This window comes from Miscanthus floridulus, chromosome 2 (genome assembly GCF_019320115.1).
Source record: "Miscanthus floridulus cultivar M001 chromosome 2, ASM1932011v1, whole genome shotgun sequence".
Lineage (NCBI taxonomy): Eukaryota > Viridiplantae > Streptophyta > Magnoliopsida > Poales > Poaceae > Miscanthus > Miscanthus floridulus.
The window spans coordinates 121,352,832-121,365,052 of NC_089581.1; the positions used below are offsets into that span (position 1 = coordinate 121,352,832).

General features: G+C 44.2%; 1 pseudogene; it reads left to right on the top strand.

Annotated features, from left to right (window-relative positions):
• The first annotated feature begins 3,670 nt into the window (after positions 1-3,670).
• LOC136528790 (putative pentatricopeptide repeat-containing protein At3g01580) lies at positions 3,671-8,448 on the top strand (annotated as a pseudogene).
• The last annotated feature ends 3,773 nt before the right edge of the window (positions 8,449-12,221 follow it).

Genomic DNA, 12,221 nt, shown 5'->3' on the forward strand with positions numbered 1-12,221 from the left:
TGAATTGGACTTGTAATTGTAGTTTATATAATATTCTTGTGCTTGTAGTCGTGGTCGCGGGGCGTTCGGCAACGCGAACGCGGTTCGGAACGTTGGTCGCGGGGCGTTCGGCAACGCGAACGCGGTTCGGAACGTTGGTCGCGGGGCGTTCGGCAATGCGAACGCGGTTCGGAACGTTGGTCGCGGGACATTCGGCAATGCGATTTTGAATTGTAAATTTATTTTTTTTTACGGAAAAACGTACTGTAGGGGCGGTTCTAAATTAAACCACCCCTACAAATACATGTTTGTAGGGGCGGCTGGTACTACAACCGCCCCTACAAATCGATTTGTAGGGGCGGCCTGGGAACCGCCCCTACAAATGCATGATTTATAGAGACGGTTCGGTAGGGGCGGCTGACCAAACCGCCCCTACAAATGGTTACGAGCCGCTCCTAAAAATTGATTCTGTAGTAGTGCACATGAGGTAATTGAGAGCTTAAAATTGTTCTCGTCGAGTAGATAAGTGTTATATTGGTTCTATCTCAAAGGTATACCTGAGTCTCTCTTTTATCTCTCACCAAGCTCACGTAGTCATAACGTAACTACCGACCTTAAAAACAAGGCTAGAAAGGTGCGGAAACCAAAAATCACAAAAAGGTGCATAAACCAAACAAGCAAAGAACAAGGAAAATCACTAAAGTACAATGAAAATTGGATCACCCTATTTTCAAATTGGACGACTTCATTTTGACAGTGAAACTCAAATGACCTTTGTTTCCGCAAAGTTCATTCACCCCGAGAAGGTTTTGAAGGAAAAGGCAAAACACATTCCAACAGACTCCAAAAGTCGTGAAATTTGAGCTAAAACTTCATAACAATAACATTAATCAACTCCCAGAAGATCTGCCTAAAATGAACAGGTCGCAAAAACCGTGTCACCCAAATTTGAAAACCGATGACCCTTTTTCTTTAGAAAATAGTGAACTTGCTCCAAAAAAATAAAAAAAATATTTCATATCACCTCCAAAATTATGAAATTTGGTCCAGATCTTGACTAACCCATGGTGAAGGTAGTCCCATACGATCTTTTCAAAAAGATATGGGTCACCCAAATTTGAGAACGGAGGGTTTTTTTTTTCCTTTGAGGGTGAGGGTCGTCGCATGGGCTATGAACTTCGGCGGTACGAACTGAAGCGCACCTGGGCTATGTTTAGATTGCAAAAAATTGCAACCCGATAAATAGTAGCACTTTCGTCTTATTTGGTAAATATTATCCAATCGTGGACCAACTAAGCTCAAAAGATTCATCTCGTGATTTCCAACTAAACTGTGCAATTAGTTATTTTTTTACCTACATTTAATACTCCATGTAAGCGGCTAAAAATTGATGTGATGGAAAGAGAGTGAAAAAACTTGGAATTTGAAGGTAATCTAAACAAGGCCCTGGTGTTGGGCCCGGGTGGGCTGCGCGTGTGGTGGCAAGCCGGCGTAATTGGGCGGAATTCCTAATTGGGCAGCGCGAGTGGGTGGTGGGCTGGTGGCCGACGGCCGACGCACCCGTAGGTACCGCTTCGCTTCTCTCCGCGCGGGTCCGTGTGCTCCGTCCGACGCTCGCCCATCTCCCTCGCTCGAGCGCCGCCGCCCACTCCGGTCCCATCCGCCGCCGGGCACCGCTAGCTGGATCCCTCCACTCCACAGCCCCGTGCCGGTTCCCTCGGCCGCCCAAATCCATCATCCCCTCCGTCGCCCAATTCCAGTGAACGGGAAGGAGCAGGCCAGCTCACCCCTCCGAACGAGCAGAGCAGACCGCCGTGGCGCCGCCCATCCTCGTGCGACACTGCCTCCTTGAATCGCATCACCAGCCGCAAGCGCTTCCCACCAGCACGCCTCGCCAGGGTTCGGACTCCGCGTTCCCGTTGACTGCGAACTCGCCCCACGCGCATCGCCGCCTCGTCGCGAGCTCCCGCGCGTGTCGCCTGCTCGCTGCGGGTCCGTTCCACATCCTTTTGGATCTCGGGTACACATACTGCATTTAACTTTTTTTTATTGTCCCATTCCGCAAGTGACAAATTATATTTACTAATGTGTACCATCACAATTGTCAAAATTATATTTAACGACAATCAATGAGGAACATTTTCACTTCGTTGCAAGCAGTCAAGAGGCTCCCCTCTAGTTCAGGATTATGATAAGCCAATTCACCATAGTTGGATTGGCCATGCTGAATTCTGTTTTTCTTGCTGCCAACACAGTAGCTAATCACCTAATCTAGACAGATAGCTTTTGGGACTAACTAGATTCATTGTCTAACACAAAAATTGGGCTAATCTATCCTGCCTGGTTAGCTAGCCTGGTTACTTTAACACTGAAAACAAACCTAGTGCTAGTGTTCCCAGTTTGTATCTCCCCTTGTAGCTCAGTACCTGGGCTCTAGTAAGTAAAAAGGGTCCTTCGCGATCCCAACAAGATCTTCTCTGAAGCCCATCAGAGGTCATTATCTTAACTTCCCAACAATGTAGGTCGAATCCTAAGTTCTACCTCAGTAGACTGAAAGAAGAAAAACCACCACTTCCACAGCTCCACATTCTTTCTTGTCACAAAATTTAAGGTATCAGATATATGACCATGTTTCCTTATCATGCATATATTCTGATTGAATGGAACCAATTTTTTATCTCAAAGCATGCCACATATATATAATGCATTGAGAGTAAGTAAAAAGGGTCCTTTACAAGAATCAGCTAAGCATTCCTCTTTAAACACGTAGTGTTTATTCTTGGGCCTTAGTGATTCACAAGCAACAAGCATCTTTTCTGTACTGGACTACTGGTGCACACATCTCAGCCACGACTCTCTCCAGTGCGACCGTGTGCCTGTCTGCCAGCATTGGCTCATTGGCTGCTTCGCTTGAATGGACCTAAGCGGCTAACCCCGAGCTCCTGCATTTTTTTTGAAACGCTGAGCTCTTTGCGTTAACTGGTGTGCTAGCGTGAATGCACGATGGTAGGAGACTGCAACATGCCAGTCTCCAGCGATCCATCAATTTAGCAATCCAGTTAGCTCTTGATTGGGCCTAACCCTGTTTCTTAGCCACAATAGGATGGCCCATATGGAGATAACATGCCCATCAACCTATACCCCTTCACTTTTTTTTCCCCAACCAGCAGCGCCGATGCCAGACATTTTGTTTCTATAAGTTCCAGTACTGCCAGAGGCTGGACTGCTGGAGATCTCGGGACTTCCAAGGAGTGGCGATTGGGTCTAATCGCCGGCGTTAGATAGGGCGGCCGCCCTACCTTGCCCTATTGGTAGGTCCGCCACTGCTGCCAAGGAAGCCCCTAAACACTACCTTATTTTGAGCCTGCCCCCTGCTTCGTTCTCAGTCCTCACTAGTTGCAGTCTCATACTCTCATTGGACTTTGAGACAACATATCCTTTCCTGGATCCTCACCAGATTACAGCCTTTGCTTAGCCAGTCAACTTATCCTTTGCTTAGCCAGTCAACTTTGTTTAATTTTTTGGTGCAACTTAATATTGGTCTTAGGTTGTCATGTTTCAGCCCACTGACTAGCAGTCTTCCACATTTAATTGTGTCCAGGTGAATGCTCTATTATTGGAGCTGTGCTACAAGGCATTATGTTGTTCAATTTAAGGGTTACTAGTTACTTGTTTCCTTCTGTGTGCAATCATGAGGATGCTAGCAATAAGAGATTTTATCCAGGACTGTTGCTGCAAAAGCTGATATGGTTATGGCGCTGAAGCTGTGCAGGAGGCTATCAGGATTTATTGCTGGTGCAAATTCTAGATGTAATAGGCTAAGTGATGTTGATAAGTTTGCTTTACTGTTCCAAAATTGCACAGATGTGAGGTCTCTGAAGAAGCTCCATGCTCGCGTTCTGACACTTGGACTTGGCAGGGATGTTATTCTTGGCTCTGAAATTCTGATTTGTTATGCTAGTTTAGGTGTCCTGTGCAAGACAAGACTTTGTTTCCAAGGCTTCTTAAATGATGATCTTGCCCAGTGGAATTCAGTCATGGTTGACATTTTTAGAGCTGGTTATCCTGAGGAAGCTATTCTTTTGTACAGAGGATTGAAGTTGCGTCAGATTGGTTTGGATGAGAAAACTGTTACTTTTGGCTTGAAGAGCTGCACTGAGCTCCGAAATTTGTTATTGGGCAAAGGAATGCATGCAGACTCACTGAAGCTTGGCCTCAGTAGAGATAAATTCGTTGGTTCTTCTCTTGTCGGGTTATACTCTAAGCTTGCCAGAATGGATGATTCACAGAAGGCGTTTGAAGAGATTCTCGACAAGGACATTGTTTCTTACACCTCGATGATCACTGGTTATTCTGAAAATATGGATTCTACTTCATGGAATGTATTTGAAATTGCCAGTGACATGTCGCGGAGCAACTTGGAAGTAAACCGTGTGACTCTGGTTAGCTTACTGCAAGTTGCTGGTAATCTGGGAGCAATCAGAGAAGGGAAATCGGTACATTGCTATTCAATAAGGAGAGGTATTGGTGTCTCAGATGAAATTCTAGGGACCAGCCTTGTTCACTTGTACATGCAATGTGGAGCTTACCAATTAGCATCTGCTGCCTTGAAGAATTCAGTGCAATCTGTGGCTTCCTGGAATGCAATGCTTGCTGGTCTTGTTCGAACCGGACAGAGTGGAAATGCAATCCACCATTTTTCTGTCATGCTACATGAGCATAAGGTAGTTCCAGATTCTGTAACCTATGCAAATTTAATATCTGCTTGTGCTGAGCTATGCAATTCTGGCTATGCTGCTAGTGTTCATGCCTACCTAATTAGAAGATGTATTCCTCTAGATGTAGTTTTGGCCACAGCTCTTATCGAGGTATACTTGAAATGCACTAGAATTATGAGATCCAAGCATCTCTTTGATCAATTGGTGGTTAAAGATGTAGTCTCCTATAACACCATGATCTATGGTTATCTCCAAAATGGCATGGCCAATGAAGCTATTGTGTTGCTCAAAGAAATGGTGGCAGAATGTGTTGCACCAAATTTTGTGACCATTCTTAGTCTGCTTGTAGCTATCGCTGATCACAAAGATTTTGTTAGAGGGAGGTGGATTCATGGGCTTTCAATTAGACATGGTTTTTGTGCCAATGTCGACATTGCAAATCAAATTATACGTATGTATTCTGGTTGTGGAAAGATTACATCAGCAAGGATTGTATTTGCTTCATTGGAAAAGAAAAATTTAATTTCATGGACCGCCATGATGATGGGATGCTTATTCTGTGGACATGGAGGTGAAACAGTTGAATTATTTCAATTATTAATGCAGCAACATGGCAATAAGCCTGATTCTGTCACTGTTATGACTGCAATTCAGGCTGTTTCCGAGCTTGGACATTTGAAAGATGTAAAGCAAATTCATTGTTTTGTCTACCGTGCCTTGTTGGAGAAAGATACAAAGACCATAAATTCTTTGATAACTGCATATGCCAAATGTGGAAGGTTGGATTTATCAGTAGGTTTGTTCTTAAGTTTGAAACACAGAGATCTAGATTCATGGAATTCTATGATCAGCGCTTATGGGATGCATGGATTTTATACTAAGGTACTTGAAATGTTTAAGCTGATGGAAGAAGGAAACATTAATCCTGATGGGTTAACATTTTCTTCAGTGCTTTCTGCATGCAGTCATGCTGGTCTAATTAAGGAGGGTTTGCATATTTTTCAGTCAATGACCTCAATATATTCAGTTCTTCCACAGGAAGAGCATTATGGTTGCATTGTTGATTTATTGAGTCGAGCAGGGCATCTTGAAGAAGGATACAAGCTCATAAAGTTATCTACCTTAAATGACAAATCTAGTGTACTTTGTGCTTTACTTTCTGCATGCAGAACTTATGGAAATACAATGCTTGGGCAGGTTATTAGCAATGAGCTCCTTGAGCTTGGACAACAGAATCCAGGTACTTATGCTTTGATTTCAGAGGTATTTGCTCAGAAAGGACAATGGAATAAATCAGCTAATATAAGGAATAGAGCAAAAGAAAATGGGTCGAGAAAACTTCCTGGTTCTAGCTTGATCGAATCAGTGGAGCAAGCTAACAAGGTGTGTTAGACAGGTGTAAGAACATCACATGTAATTGGTGCCTTTATCTTGCTCTTGAACACCATTCAATCTCAATATGAAGCAAAATTTTGTTATGCGCTGAAAGCCTGAACCATTTTAAAGGAAAATGCAAGGTTCACAGTTCCTTTACTGAACACGCATACACATGCTCTATCGGCTTCTTATGAGGAAAAAGGAGATGTATATCATGTTTGAACATGCTTATTGTTTCGTTCCTTCAAGCATCAAGGCAGATGTTTGCGAGGTACAAATAGCAGACAATGGTACGATTGAACATGTTTGGCTTGATATTTCTGCTTTACATTATTTCTCTTATTGGGTCTTATTCTAAAGTAAAAACTAGATGTCAGGATATTGGGCATTTTCTGAAAATCATTTGACCAATAAACACTTGAAATGACCAAATGAAAACATCTCAGTTGCAGTAGCCATTGATTATTTTTTTCAGATTTAAACTTATATTGGTTGTAGAAAATTGCATCTTGCAATTTCTGAATCTTAGCGTGTTGACCTACCTAAGTACTTCGGACATTCTTTTCGTTGTATGATTCCTTACACCCAAATGTATGACATGCTGATGCCCTTAGCAAGATACAATTTAGTTCATGTTTCATGCCATATTTTTCTGATAATGGTTTCTTCATTGTAGTAGTAGTGGGCACACTTATCTTAAACTGGCACAGAAAAGGGAAGGAGTGCTAACTTGGATGTATCATTCATAAGCAAGGTTACATGAATGCATTACTGGATTAAACAAAACTATGTTCTCTGCAGCGGAGGGTATGAAGAACCAGATATGTCTGTTTTTTGGCTTTCTGAAGAGGTTTGTGACACAGGTACACAGCTTTACCACCCAGAAGGCCAGAACTGCTTTACTCAACTTTACGGTTCTAGTTGGGAACCTGTCAAGTACTCAAGGGTGTGTGTTTTTGCATTCACAGATTGGCCAGAAAATGAAAAAAGGCTGGAACATGCCATCCACCAGTTGGGAAATGGTATTGTCTAGTTTCACGTGAGGGCCAGCATTTTCTGTGTGTGCATATATGAAGAACCAAACATTTATTGATTTACTTGCTAGGTATAAAGGACTAACAAAGAAATAGTAATTGCTAGTTGCCAGGACTAAACATCTGTAGATTTTCTTGCTAGGGTCCAATTAAGAATTATCGTCCCGACTAAGTGTCTCTAGATTTGCTTATCTAAGTCAGAATTTTATTTCTAAGGACCTGTTGTCATTAAATTCAATGCATTGTTTGTCACTAATTAAATTCCCATCAATTATTGAAGTAACTCCATGCAAATGGATTAATCTCTGACCACACCATTTATAACTATGCATGGCATAGTATAGCAAATACAAATTACAAATTAATTATACAGGAAGTGTGAAAGAAAGCTCAATAAAAGCGCCATACTTGAAAAGCCAATTTAAAAGCAACACTAGAAACCAGAATATGAATCCTTATACCCACAGACCTATACGTTGAGGCTTATGCCATTTTCGTAGAAGTTCTAACTATTCTTATGGATCTGAAGAACTGTTGCCTGTTCCATGTATCCCTTTTTTATTCCATCTATTCTTATTCAAACTCACACCTTGATCTGCTGTTGTCAAGTGGGGGTGCAGTTAGCAACTTGGTACCATATATATATATATATATAAGCCGAAGAAATAATTGGCTTGCGGCGTGTCCAATTGGATGGAAACATCTCTCACAGGCTCAAAACCAATGATAATTTGCACTTTTGCAGTGTGAAATATAGCAGCACGAAGAATGATTGTTGCTAATTCTTTATCTCTGCACATAGGAAACTGAGCTAGCTCAATTGGTCAAAGGTATGGATGTATGCCCAGACCACCTTTCAAGTCCTCGTTGACCCAAATTTCGGTCCCTATTTTCTTCTTAAGTAAAACACCACCTAGTTCCTCCTAGGTTGGTCTAGTTTTTTTTTAAATATCCCTGCACATTTATGCGATTTTTTTTCCTGCCAACACATTGTCTTGATTGCCGATTCTTCGTAAGTGTTCTGTTGTGGAGTGTCATGTTGGATTACAGTTAGTTTTCTTTCAATTCAGTCCCTCCCTCTGATTTTCTTTTCCTTCCATTGTGTATTCAGGTCATGATACCCAGTGCGTTTGCAAGGAGATTATAGATGATGTAAGTAGGTATTATATGGAGCATTGGTTTGGTAGCAGAGGCAAGAGGTTGTTGTAACTGTAAGTAACCATATTATATTGTTCTCTTGAATCAAATACTGTAGGATGCACGCCAGGCAAATGCCTTTTCTACACTGAGTGATACAATGGAAGCATACAGAGGCTGGATCTCCGCCACAGTGATCCCTAGCTCCTCTCCCATGTCCACCTTGGGTTGGGTTGCTACCCACCAGCCCAACACGAAGGTGCTTATGAAGACCGAATTAGCCATGAGTTTGTAGGGAATTAACAGGAACAGGTGTATGTAATAATGTAACGTTAGAGATTCCTTGATGACCAGTCGCTAGTGATGGCGCCGAGGATTTTCCTGCAGCTGGAGAAGCACGTGAAGTAGGTCCACGTCTTCGACGCCGGCATGCAATGGCTTCTCCTTGCGTTCCAGCTAGATGGATGTCAAATTGCTGGATGGCCGTGGCTCAGATCGCTCACGGCGTTGCTCAGCAGCCACCGTGCCATCTTTCCTCCGCCACTCAAGTTCTGAACCCTCCCCTCCTACCACTACCAACGTCGTTACAACGCATGTACTTCACGTGAAGAGACCCCGCCCGTTGTATTCCTCTCGTCCTTTCTCAGGCGGGACGACTAGTGGGTGGGCGTCTGGCCCGAGGATGTGTCTGGGCGTAGTTTGGGTCCGATTCGAGAAATAGGAGTCGTTTAATCTCAGCGCATAACAGAAGAAACGAGCGCATCTATCTCCCTCTCATGTAACGGAACAGAAGGAGCAGAAGGAGCGTGCCCTGCATGTACTCGTGGTGGTCCGACCCTCGCCGCGTCGCTGTCCCACGACGCGCCGCTTGCATCAAGAAGAAGGGGAGGGGCGGCGCTCGCCTGCGCCTTTGGTTCGGATGCCCAACCGACGTTGAGAAGGTGGTGACACCGAGGCGAAGCAGTCGAAGGCGAGGAGAGAGTGAGATGCAACACCCGATCTACTTTTGAAACATCTAGATGCAACACTTGCAATATACGTCTCAAGACATATAAAACACTTAAAACATGCATCCATTATAAAACATACGCAATATCTAGATAAAACACTACATATATTTGATACATATGCAATATCCAAATAAACACACTTGCAACATATGTCTGAAAAAACAGATGAAATATTGAGAACAAATGTGTACAACCATTTTAATATATGCAACATCCTTGTGAAACATTTCATCTGAAACACCTGAAACATAGGCTTGCAACATGTGCTTTTCGTCCTTCTTTCGTACCACGCAGCGCAAGCGGGGGATGGGCACGCGGAGGGCAGCAGCGTCGCAGCCCCTTCTGGAGGTGAGCGAAGGGGGCGGCAGGGACAGGCCGCCGGCGAGCTTTGGCCGGGATGTGGGTTGTCGCTGTCACAAGCGGGTGGAGGGGAAGGCAGGTACAGACTAGCAATGACGTAGGCTGCTGTCGGGCTCTGGTCGGGTGAGGGCTGGGAGGAAGGGGCAGGCCACTTTGTAGGCGGCTGCCTGCGAGCTCTGGTCGGGCGGGGGCAGGAAGAAGGGGTCGGCGAGGAGCTTTGACTTGGTGGGGGACAGGAAGAAGGGTCGGCGGGGAGCTCTGATCAGGCGGGGGACGAGAAGAAGGGGCCGGCAAAGAGCTCTGACCGGGCGGGAGATGGGAAGAAGGGGTCGGTGGCAGCGGCGGATCCAAAGGGGGGGCTGGGGGGCTCCAGCCCCCCCTAATTTCTTGATTTCAAGCCTAATCACTGTAGCAAAAGCTTGATTTCACCATTAAATCTTCATGCAAATCAACATCTCCATTGTTTTAGCCCCCCTTATCCCGCATCGTACATCCGCCACTAGTCGGTGGCAGACGCAGTGACCGGCGGCGGGCGGAGGCGTCGCGGGGGATGCGTTGGATGGAGACGCCGCAAGGAGCGGAACGAGCGGGTGGATTTTTTTTTCTTTTTCTTTTCTTTTCTGTGGGTGCACATCCGGACGAGAGTCACGGAACGGCGTCCTCATCGTATCATTATCGTTTCTCATGACATCCTGTAACTACTAAGGAACGTCTACGCTCTGGAATCTGGATTGCTGAACTTGAGCTGGTGTGTACGTGTACATATATAGTGCCTTCCCTGCGATGGAATAGTTGGGCGATGATATGTGAAGCCGATTTATCGGCAGTGATCGAGATGCTGTACAAATTTTGGCATGTATATTTTCCATTTTTCTGTCAAACATTACCTGTCGATGGGGAAGGCGTAGGGATGGCAGAACCTGAATATGACTAAGATAAATACCTAAGGGGCAGTATGTTCCTGCAATGTTATTTTTTGCTCGAGTGAAGCTCCATCGCTGATATATTGTTGCTTTTTCATACACTATCTGTTTTATGCTTCTAGTTTAGTTGCCTTTGTGCCACACGCATGAAACAACTAGTCGTGGTATGGACACATGACGACAGGGAACTAATACATTGCTACGAAATTACGAATTATTCGGACCTTCCGTGACCCTCCCCACTCTCGTAGCACATAATTATGCAAAACAAATGTCCTACCCACACGACGCACAAAATAAACATGAGTAGTATGTCTTAGCATCAGGATTCTTAAAACCCCTACGGATCCGAATGTTATCTTAAAATCTCTATAGATCCAAACACTATCTAAATTGTTTGAATAGACTTGATGTCTCAACGACTTAGGATGGGAGTGTCCTATTCAAACAATTTAGACGGTGTCCATAGGGCACTCCCATTCCAAGTTATCAAGACATCAAGTCTAGCCATTCAAACAATTTTTTTTTTGAGAAAGACACTCAAGTGTCTCATATCTGTGATATATATATATATATATATATATATATATATATATATATATATATATAAAGAAAAAATAATAGCATGTACAAAACATCATGACACAAAATGACCTCTAAAAAATAGTAGTACATTGAAGATCAAAACGGTCATCTTTTTTCTTTGATCGTATATTGCCAGTCGAAGATTGAAGAATGCATTGAAAAGATAGCAAACGAAAGGGACACATGCAAACACCCTCGTCATACAAGGCTTTAAAGACCGCAAAATCCACTCGTCGCTGACAATGTGATCTAGAACCTACTAAAAGAACATCGGCTGGAGGAACCCTCCAAAACACACGGGCTTACAATCCTTCGCTATCAGGTCAGAGTGTTGGAGATGCCAGACCTTGTAATAGAACATACCAAAAAAGAGGTCGAAATTGACTTAAAGAAAACCATCTGACTACTTTCCTTGATAAACATATGAACTGCCACCGAGATCTAAAGAGAACCAATAGGACCAAACTCTCATCGGTCCTTCACCAACACCAGAACGAACGTCGACGAGGAAGAGAAAGGCCGGAGAGGCCTTTATTCCAGTGCGTCATCGTCCACACCACCTCGTCGATGATGCCAGAAACCAAACCTAAAAGAGCAAGGATCAACGAAAACTAAAACATACTGAAGGATTCGTAGGGATTTTAAGAATCCGGATAGAAGAAATCTCAAGACCCTATAATCCTATCCAAACACCCTTAGGGTCTGTTTGGATGTAGATATTGAGGGGGTTGAAATTGAATTGGGTTCAATACCAAAGCATCCATGGTATTGAAATGGCCACAATTCAAATATCATTGTTTGGATGACCATTGGATTGTTTTTTGGAATGAGCTCAAATCCAATACCTGGATGCAAAACCATAGAATTGAACCTCGCTCACACCCTGCAGTTAGGACAAGACCCGTCGTCGGCGTTCATGGCGGGTGGAGCGTGACCTCGGTGGGAGATCGACCGCAGGGGAGACCGACGGCGACATCCATGGCGTGCGCGCCAACAGTAGGGGGAGCGAGGCCGCCAGGGGAGGGCTCGACCCCAGCGGCTCGCCAACAGCAGGAGGAGCGAGCGAGGCCGCCATGGGGGAGTTCGACCCGGGCATGG